This window comes from Babylonia areolata, chromosome 21 (genome assembly GCF_041734735.1).
Source record: "Babylonia areolata isolate BAREFJ2019XMU chromosome 21, ASM4173473v1, whole genome shotgun sequence".
In the NCBI taxonomy this organism is placed as follows: Eukaryota; Metazoa; Mollusca; class Gastropoda; order Neogastropoda; family Buccinidae; genus Babylonia; species Babylonia areolata.
The window spans coordinates 57,956,319-57,965,840 of NC_134896.1; the positions used below are offsets into that span (position 1 = coordinate 57,956,319).

The 9,522-nt window shown below is 47.7% G+C and overlaps 1 long non-coding RNA gene across 1 annotated transcript in view; it reads left to right on the top strand.

Moving 5' to 3' along the window:
* The window catches only part of LOC143296543 (uncharacterized), an 11,442-nt gene continuing 1,920 nt past the window's right edge, over positions 1-9,522 (top strand). Inside the window, exons 1-2 of the long non-coding RNA XR_013057153.1 lie at positions 1-89; positions 753-882. This is a non-coding gene — a long non-coding RNA (uncharacterized LOC143296543). The remainder of the gene's footprint in view (positions 90-752; positions 883-9,522) is intronic.

A 9,522-nucleotide genomic window follows, 5' to 3' on the forward strand; every position in this document is an offset into this window, starting at 1 on the left:
AGTGCGGGTGTGCACAGTGCTGGTGTACGTGTGTCTGTGTCATCTGGGTAGACAGTGTTAGTGTGTCTGTTTTAGGTAGAGAGTTTTGGGTATGTCAGTGTAATTTGACATTTAACGGCGCTAGGTGTCATTTGTCATATGTGTAGAGTGTTAGGTGTTGATGTCATATGGGTAGAGTGTTAGGTGTTGGTGTCATATGGGTAGAGTGGTATTTGTTGGTGTCATATGGGTAGAGTGTCAGGTGTTGGTGTCATATGGGTAGAGTGTTAGGTGTTGGTGTCATATGGGTAGAGTGTCAGGTGTTGGTGTCATATGGGTAGAGTGTCAGGTGTTGGTGTCATATGGGTAGAGTGTTAGGTGTTGATGTCATATGGGTAGAGTGGTATTTGTTGGTGTCATATGTGCAGAGTGGTATTTGTTGGTCACATATGGGTAGAGTGTTAGGTGTTGATGTCATATGAGTAGATTTACAGTGTTAGGTGTTCTTGTGATAAGGGTATAGTGTTAGGTGTTGGTGTCAAAATGGCAGAGTATTTGATGTTGGTGTTATATATGTGGATAATGTAAGGTGTTGGTGTCATGTGGGTAGATAGTGTTCGATGTTGATGTCATGTTCATAGACAGTGTTAGGCGTGTCATTATCTTTCAGGTAAACAGTACTGGGCTGTGTCGGTGGTATTTGAGTAGACAATGTTAGATACTTGTGTCATTTGGCAGACAGTGTTCAGTGTTGGTGTTATCTGTGTTGTCAGGGTGATGAAAACCACGATGTTTACAGCTGAGTGGTGTGGATGTCTGCTGTGACCATGGACCACACAGGTGTAGGCGTTGTCTGTCTGTGGCTTAGTGCGGCCATGTGTGTCGTCCATGGACAGCATTATGGTGAGTAACTCGGTTTACATGTCGTCAGTAAGCTACTGACGTCACGTGGTACCTTTATTTATGTGTGCGTGTGTTTGGTTTAAAAAAAAAAAATTTTTTTAGTGTGTATCAGCTTCTTTTTCGGGATAGCCGTGGCGCTTTGGTGTTCCAGAATCAAATAATCATAATGTAATAATGTTGTGTATCTCTGGTTCATTTCGTCTGTCTCCCTCTCTGTTTGTCCGTCTGTTTGCCTGACCGTTTCTCATCAGTGGATCAGATATATATATATATATATATATATATATATATATATATATATATGTGTGTGTGTGTGTGTGTGTGTGTATACACACATATAGATGTTGACTTTTCAGAATAACATAGACCGTAAAAAGACCCAAAAGAAAGTTTTAAAACATGCAACAAACATCAGACACTGGCAATGATTGTACCAGGTTATCACAAGTTACCTCTCGTTGCAGTCTGGCCTTAGGGCGACACCAGGCTGACGGACTCCACACAGATGGACATCCATTGCCCTTCCCTGATAAGAGGCTCTGTCAGGGCGACCGAATTTTTTCCCTCACCACATAGAACACCCTTCTATGGATCCTTACAAAACCCTGTCTCGCGTGCACCTCGGGGATCAGCTGCATAGCACGAGACATAAATTCAGATCCCCAAAACAGGCGTGGCAAAAGAGGTGGGAAAAGATTGTGCTTAGGTAGCAGAATGACAAAAGCAGAGCGGCTGTCAAAGAAATTCTTTAGAATCGGCAGTTGGGATTGTTCCAGCGCAAGAATGAGAATCTTAACAATTGAGAAATTGGCATATGATTTTGACATTTTATGTCTCCAAGAGACTAGGACAAGTGCAGACAGACCAATACTTTTTGAGAATTTCACAGTCTTTCAAAGGAATGAAGGAAGAGGAGTAGCAATCCAACTGAACAAAAACCTAAAAAACAAAGTTTCCACCATAAATCTAGAGAAATGGTGTAGCAACTCATGTGAACTAGTGGGGGTGCGTCTCGAAAAACCTGACGGAATTCACAAAAGCATCGTGCTCATCAATGCCTATGTTCACCCAGGAACCTGCACAACAAAAGAGGATTGGGCCTTTTTAGAGGAAATAGAGAACGAACTTGGAGACTCAGTCATTATCTGTGGAGACCTCAATGCAAGATCGAAGCTATGGGACCAGCGGAACACCAACCCACAAGGACTCGCACTTGAAGGAATGATAGGGGAAATTCTTCTTAGCCCATTAACAACCACATCCCCAACTCGCCTTGGAACAAGACAAGGTGACAGTGACAGTGTGATCGACATCGCTCTAACATCTCCAAAATTCAGAGCAGAAATGAATGCAGAGACGCTTCCACACCAAGGCAGTGACCACCTCCCGGTAGTGTTCAGTCTACAGAAACTGTCAGATAAACCCTGTATGAAACTGCGTGATCCATTTCAGTATGAAACCAAAGAGACAACCATCATCGAAAAATTAAGACGCAGAAGAAACAAAAGAACGGCACCGAACAGGATGCAAACTATTGAGCCCCTATGGTGGAATACTGATACAGAGAGAGCCTGGATAGAAAAACATGCGGCTGTCAAACTTTGGCAAAAAGAAAGAACAAAACCATCTCCGGACGAAGATATTGAAACAAAAATGAAAGAAAAAACTAAACAGTTTGAAATCATTGCTCAATAGGCCAAAAATGACAAGTGGAAACAGTTTTGCGAGGCACTCAGTTATGACTCAACATTGACAGAGTTCTGGGAATTTTATCGTCGCATGGAAGGGAAAACGTGCACAACAACAACCCCAGACATGGTAGACACTGACGGAACCAAGCTTAAGACAAACGAAGAAAAAGGATCCGCCCTGCTCAAACGTTTCATACAACAGAGCGATCAAAGAAACTTAGATGAGAAAAAGAAATATGTTGAGGAGTTAAACCAAACCCTTATGCAGACTGGACCTGATGATGACTTGACAATAGATGATCTAAACGAAGCAATAGCTAAATGCAAGAAAGAATCAGCTCCTGGCCCAGACAAACTTCGCTACTCAGACATCAAGGAACTATCGGAAGAAGACAGAAGCAAACTTTTCAATCTATATCAAAACAGTTTCCACAATGGACATGTGCCGGAGGACTGGGCACACAGCTTCTTAAAACCCATACCAAAACCAGGAAAGGACCATCATCAGGTAAGCGGCTACCGGATCCTAACCATGCAAAACATTGCCGGAAAGCTCATGGAACGCATGATAGCCAGGAAACTTGCAAGGGATCTTGAACACAGGCACATTCTCCCTTCAAATCAAGGTGGTTACAGAACAGGCAAGTCCACATGGGAAAACGCAGCTGCTTTTGCATATGAGGTATATGAAGGATTTCAAAAGAAAAGAAGAAACACTAGCAGTAGCAATCGATCTTGAAGATGCCTACAATAAGGTCCAGTTTGCGCACCTCATGGAGCTGCTACTAAGGTATGGAGTAAGTTTGACACTGACAAGATGGATAGCAGCAGCGCTTCAAGAAAGAACCGTCGTCCTACGCCTCAGAGATTGGATGTCTGCACCTTCTAAACTATCCATGGGACTACCACAAGGGTCTCCGCTTTCTCCTGTCCTCTACAATGTCTACACCTGTCAGGTCAGGTCATTAGATCTGCTACTGGTAACCTGTAATCCAGTACAACCTGTTCAGGGTCGGGTTGCCGGTGACTAAACCGGCACTCCCACTGCTCCCTTCCGGGACTGGTGAGGCGGGTGGCTAGACACCCTTATGGAGATCCATAAAAGGGCGTCGGCTCAGGAGAGCCACCGACGGCCATCTAGCTCCACTGTGCTGTGTGCATGCCACATGCAGTTGGCCCCCGGGGTGTGTCTACCCATGCATGTGAAGTCTGGATCCGGCAGAATCTGCGGAAGAAACCTATCGGTTCAACGGAGAGGAAGGCGGTTACAGCAACGCACTGTGGAGTGCAGAGAGCAAGATGAGACACCGAAAGGATATCTTGGTCATCCACTGCATCCGTGCTCATCCTCCAGTCGTCTCGACTTAGTCTTGCCACTGGAAATTGGTGGACCCGGACGAGAGAGTGAGGTCGACGTTGCGCAACTCCTCTTCACTTTAAACAAACTCATCGCGCAAGTCATCAGTCATCCAAAATGACCTTTCATCCTTCATCATTTCATCACCCCCAAGTCCTGTGGCGACAGGCGAGCGACGAAACGACAGGTGTGGGTACACTGGCAGTCGCAGCCGCAGACCTGCACACAGGCGGCTCAGGCCATAGGGTCGTTCTTTGTCGACAGGAGCAGCGATGAAGCTCGGCAGCCGTCTGAGCGTCTGAGCAGCCCTCTTTAGGAATGCACTGCTCACCTCCTTGGCATGAGGAAGGGGCTAGAAAAGGTGCCCTAAAAATTGCCTGCTCCATATCACCCTGGCCAGCATACCGCGGCTGGCGGGGACCCTACATCAGCTGTCGAAACAAAAAGAAAGAAAAGAAAAAAACAAGGATCGTTCCTCTCACCATTGGTGCTTGGAACATAAGGACTCTCCTGGACAGACATAACGCGGACAGACCCCCAAGGAGAACGGCACTAGTTGCATCCGAACTCGCCAGATACAACATTGACATCGCAGGTCTTGAGTGAGACTCGGCTTGCAGGCGAAGGCGAGCTCTGTGAACGGGGATCTGGTTACACCTTCTTCTGGAGTGGACGAGGAAGCGAAGAGCGACGTGAGGCTGGTGTTGGTTTTGCAGTAAAAACAGCACTTGTCAGCAAGCTAGCTGGAATCCCAAAGGGAGTCAACGATAGGCTTATGACCATGAAACTCCCACTGGCATCTGGCCAGAAGCACCTCACTATTGTCAGTGCCTACGCCCCAACCATGACCAACCCGGATGAAGTGAAGGCGAAGTTCTACGAGGACCTTCACTCTGTCATTACTGCTATCCCTAAAGCAGACAAGCTCATCATTCTTGGGGACTTCAATGCTAGAGTTGGCTCTGACTACATCTCCTGGGATGGAGTGATTGGAAAGCACGGTGTGGGCCACTGCAACCCAAATGGATTGCTTTTGCTTCAGACTTGTGCAGAGCATGAACTGCTGATAACCAACACAGTTTTCTGCCTCCCTACCCGTAACAGGACGTCATGGATGCACCCTCGCTCAAAGCATTGGCATCTCATCGATTACGTCATCGTCAGGAAAAGGGATAGGCAAGATGTACGTGTAACAAAGACCATGTGCGGTGCCGAGTGTTGGACAGACCATCGCCTTGTAGTCTCGAAAGCTGAATATTCGAATCCAGCCCAAGAGACGCCCCCAAGGCCAGAAGGCTCCAAAACGGCTCAACATCGCTAAGCTGAATAACATCACCATCAAACAGTCCTTTGTGGAGCTGCTGGAAGATCGTCTGAAATCCGCCTCTCTGGACAACCAGAATATGGAGTCTGACTGGAGGACCCTGCGTGAGCTGATCTATAGTACAGCTTCAGAGACCCTGGGACCCATGACCAGAAAGCACAAAGACTGGTTTGATGAAAACTGTGATGAAATCAAGCAGCTTCTGGATGAGAAACGCCGTCTGCATCAAGCCTACCTGAGCAACCCAAAGTCCACATCAAAAAAGGATGCGTACGATGCCATCCGCAGGACTGTTCAGCAAAAGTTACGCCAGATGCAGGATAAGTGGCTGAGTGACAAAGCTGATGAGATCCAGGGATATGCTGACAGGCACGATATGAAGAGGTTCTATGATGCCTCAAAAGAAGTCTACGGCCCCACATCCTCAGGATCATCCCCCCTCCTCAGTGCAGATGGGAATACCTTGATCACCGAGAAGGAGAAAATTCTCGAACGCTGGGCTGAGCACTTCAACAGTGCCTTAAATCGCCCTTCCTCCATAAATGATGAAGCCATAGACCGTCTCCCACAAGTCCCCATCAACGTAGCACTGGACGATCCGCCAACACTTCTTGAGACCCAGAAAGCAATCCGTCTGCTATCCAGTGGCAAAGCACCTGGCTCAGACTCCATACCAGCAGAGGTCTACAAGGATGGAGGCACTGTGCTGACTGAGAAGCTCCATCAGCTGTACTCACTCATGTGGAAAGAAGAGACGATCCCCCAGGATTTCAAAGATGCATCTATCATTCACTTGTACAAGCGAAAGGGGAACCGGCAAGCCTGTGATAACCATCGCGGCATTTCCTTGCTCTCCATCGCAGGCAAGATACTTGCCAGGATCCTACTAAACCGCCTCACAGCACACCTTGACCAAGGTCATTTGCCTGAGAGCCAATGTGGATTCCGGAAAGAGCGCGGAACCACCGACATGGTGTTTGCTGCAAGGCAGCTGCAAAAGAAATGTCAGGAGCAAAATGCTGATCTGTTCTCCACCTATGTCGACCTCACTAAGGCCTTCGACACCGTGAGTAGAGAGGGACTGTGGAAGATCATGGCCAAGTACGGATGCCCTCGGAAATTTATTTCCTTGGTCAGCCAATTCCATGAAGGCATGCAGGCTCGAGTCCAGGACAATGGCGAAACATCTGCTCCTTTTGCTGTCACAAATGGTGTCAAGCAAGGCTGCGTTCTGGCTCCAACGCTGTTCAGCCTCATGTTCTTTGCAATGCTTACTGATGCCTTCAGAGATGGCGATGTTGGAATCGGCCTAAAGTACCGAACAGATGGCAAGCTGTTTAACCTCAGAAGGCTTCAAGCAAAAACGAAGGTCATGACAGACATCAGAGACTTTTTGTTTGCTGATGATTGTGCCCTCAACGCTGGATCTGAAGCTGACATGCAACTCAGTGTCGACAAGTTTGCCACTGCCAGCAGAAACTTCGGCCTTAGCATCAGCACGAGGAAAACTGAAGTTCTCCATCAGCCAGCCCCAGGGAAACCCTACGTTGAGCCCAACATCACAGTCAACGGTCAGAGACTCAGTGCGGTGGAGCGGTTCACATACCTTGGCAGCACACTGTCACGAAATGCGACCATCGACGATGAAGTGAACGTCAGGATTGCAAGAGCAAGCGCAACTTTTGGCAGACTCAGTGCAAATGTCTGGAACAGAAGAGGCATTAGTCTTGAGACCAAGCTAAAGGTCTACAGAGCAGTAGTTCTCCCCACACTACTGTACGCCTGCGAAACTTGGACAGTGTACCAACGACATGCCAAGAAGCTGAACCACTTCCACACAACATGCCTCAGGAAGCTACTGAACATCAAGTGGCAAGACAGGACCCCAGATACAGAGGTGCTCGCAAAAGCCACCCTTCCCAGCATCTTCACCATCCTGATGCAGTCCCAGCTTCGCTAGGCTGGACACGTGGCGCGCATGCCAGACCATCGGCTGCCCAAAAGGCTCTTCTATGGCGAGCTGCAACAAGGGAAGAGATCACACGGAGGTCAGAAGAAGCGCTTCAGAGATACTCTGAAAGTCTCTCTGAAAGCGTTTGATATCAACCCTGACTCCTGGGAGGAATCTGCAGTGGACCGTGACAAATGGCGCGCTGCTGTGCACAAAGGCGCCAAGTTGTGCGAGGCCAACAGGACTACTGCAACCGTTCAGAAGAGGCAGGCCAGAAAGTCACGGGCAAACAAGCTCCCTGACAATGATATGCCTGTCTTTGTCTGCCCCAACTGTCAGCGAACATTTCGTGCGCAGATTGGACTATTCAGCCATCTGCGCATTCACAGATAGATTCATGAGCATCCTCCCCCCCCCACCCCACCACCACCCTCCCCCCATCCCCCAGCTGGATGACAACGATGGTCATCATCGATCTTGATGGACACACCACCACAATGTCTACATGAAGGGCCTTGCAGACTTAAACAACAATGGAATAGCTCGGGTGCTTACTCTTGCGGATGATGGCCTGGTCTTCAAAACTTCGAAAGATGCTCAGGAAAGAACTAAAACCGTCCAGAAACAACTAAACAATATTGCTCAATGGTGCAAAGACACAGGATCTTCCATCAATCCAGCGAAAGCCCAAACGTTGCTGTGCACCCTGAACAACAGAACCGCGAGCAAATCACCACCTTCTGTGTCACTCGATGGGATTCAGATCGAGAAAACTGAATGCCTACGCTACCTAGGAATACACTTCGACAGGATGCTGACCTTCAGAAAACATACGGAAAATACTGTTCTCAAATGCAAAAAGGGCCTTTCAGTCTTGGCAATGGCAACCAAAGGTATTGAACAACGCCACCTCTTCCTGCTATACCAATCACTCGTCCTCAGTGTGATCGACTACGGACTTGGGCTAACAACACCGTCTCAAAGCAGCCTCCTAAAATTAGAAAGAGTTCAAAATGAGGCTATGAGGCTGATCCTTGGAACAACAAAAGACACACCCACAGAAACCATGCCATACCTGCTTGACCTTCCTTCAGTGCAGGCCAGAAACAAGTTAGAACAGGTCAAGACCTACTTCAAAGCATTAGAAAACCCTCAAAACCCACTGCATGACGCAGTCAAAGAACCAAAAGGCAGCCGCCTAGGACGAGGAAGATCATGGATGGGGCAAGCAGAAGACACAATCCAGCTAGTATGCCGACTACAAGACCTGAAAGAATGGGAGAAAACCCCCGAAAACCTCAACCATCTATTCAACACAGCCACTTCACCCACTCTAGGAAGACATTGTCGGGAATGGCCAGAGGGCAAAACTGATGCGAAAGTGAAACTACTCATAGAAGAAAACAGTAAAGAAGAGGACATCATCATATACACAGATGGCTCAGTCACCAAAGACCAATCCGGTTGGGGATTCACTGCGAAACAAAATGGAAAAACAGTTAGGGAAGAGAATGCTGCCTACAAAGTCACAACCTCCAGCCTAACGATGGAAGTTGAAGCTGTGACACATGCCCTCCAGTGGCTATCGTCCATCCATATGCCCGGAAACCAACATGCCATGATTCTAACCGACTCAATGAACCTCATACAGAAAATTGAAAACGGAATGGGAAGCCCAGAGTGGCATAAGGCAATGCGCAACTTTCAGATTAAAAAACTCACATGGTCATACTGCCCGGGACATGCAGGTGTTAAGGGAAATGAGCGAGCTGATAGACTTGCTGGTAACGCAACACCAACGAGCGGCCTACATCTAGGAAAATCGGAAATCCTCAGAAAAGTCAAAGAATATCAAAAAGAACAGGTACAAGGCCATCACACCATCGATCGCCTCAAAGAAATGAAAGCAGATGGAGGGAGTGGCCGTAAGTCTAACACGAAAGGTAGAGCACGATGCTTTGCAAATCAAACAAATATCGGCATCATTTCCAAACCAACATTGCTAAAAAATTAATTTCTTCAAAACGGAACAGAGTCTCTGTGGGCTTTTCCAAATACATTAGACTGAGCAACACACTAGACGCCACGTTCTTGGCATCAGAGATCTTTTCCCATCCCTCTTGCGGCCAATCAGTGGCAGCCTCTGTGCGTGTGTGTATGTGTGTGTTTGTGTGCATGTGTGGGTCTGTATTTTTGAGTGCGTTTTTTGCATGCGCGAGAGTGTAAGTGTACACAAGTGTCAGTAGAGTTCTGTGCACGTGCGTGCGTGCGTGTGTGTGTGTGTGTGTGTGTGTGTGTGTGTGTGTGTGAGGGGGAG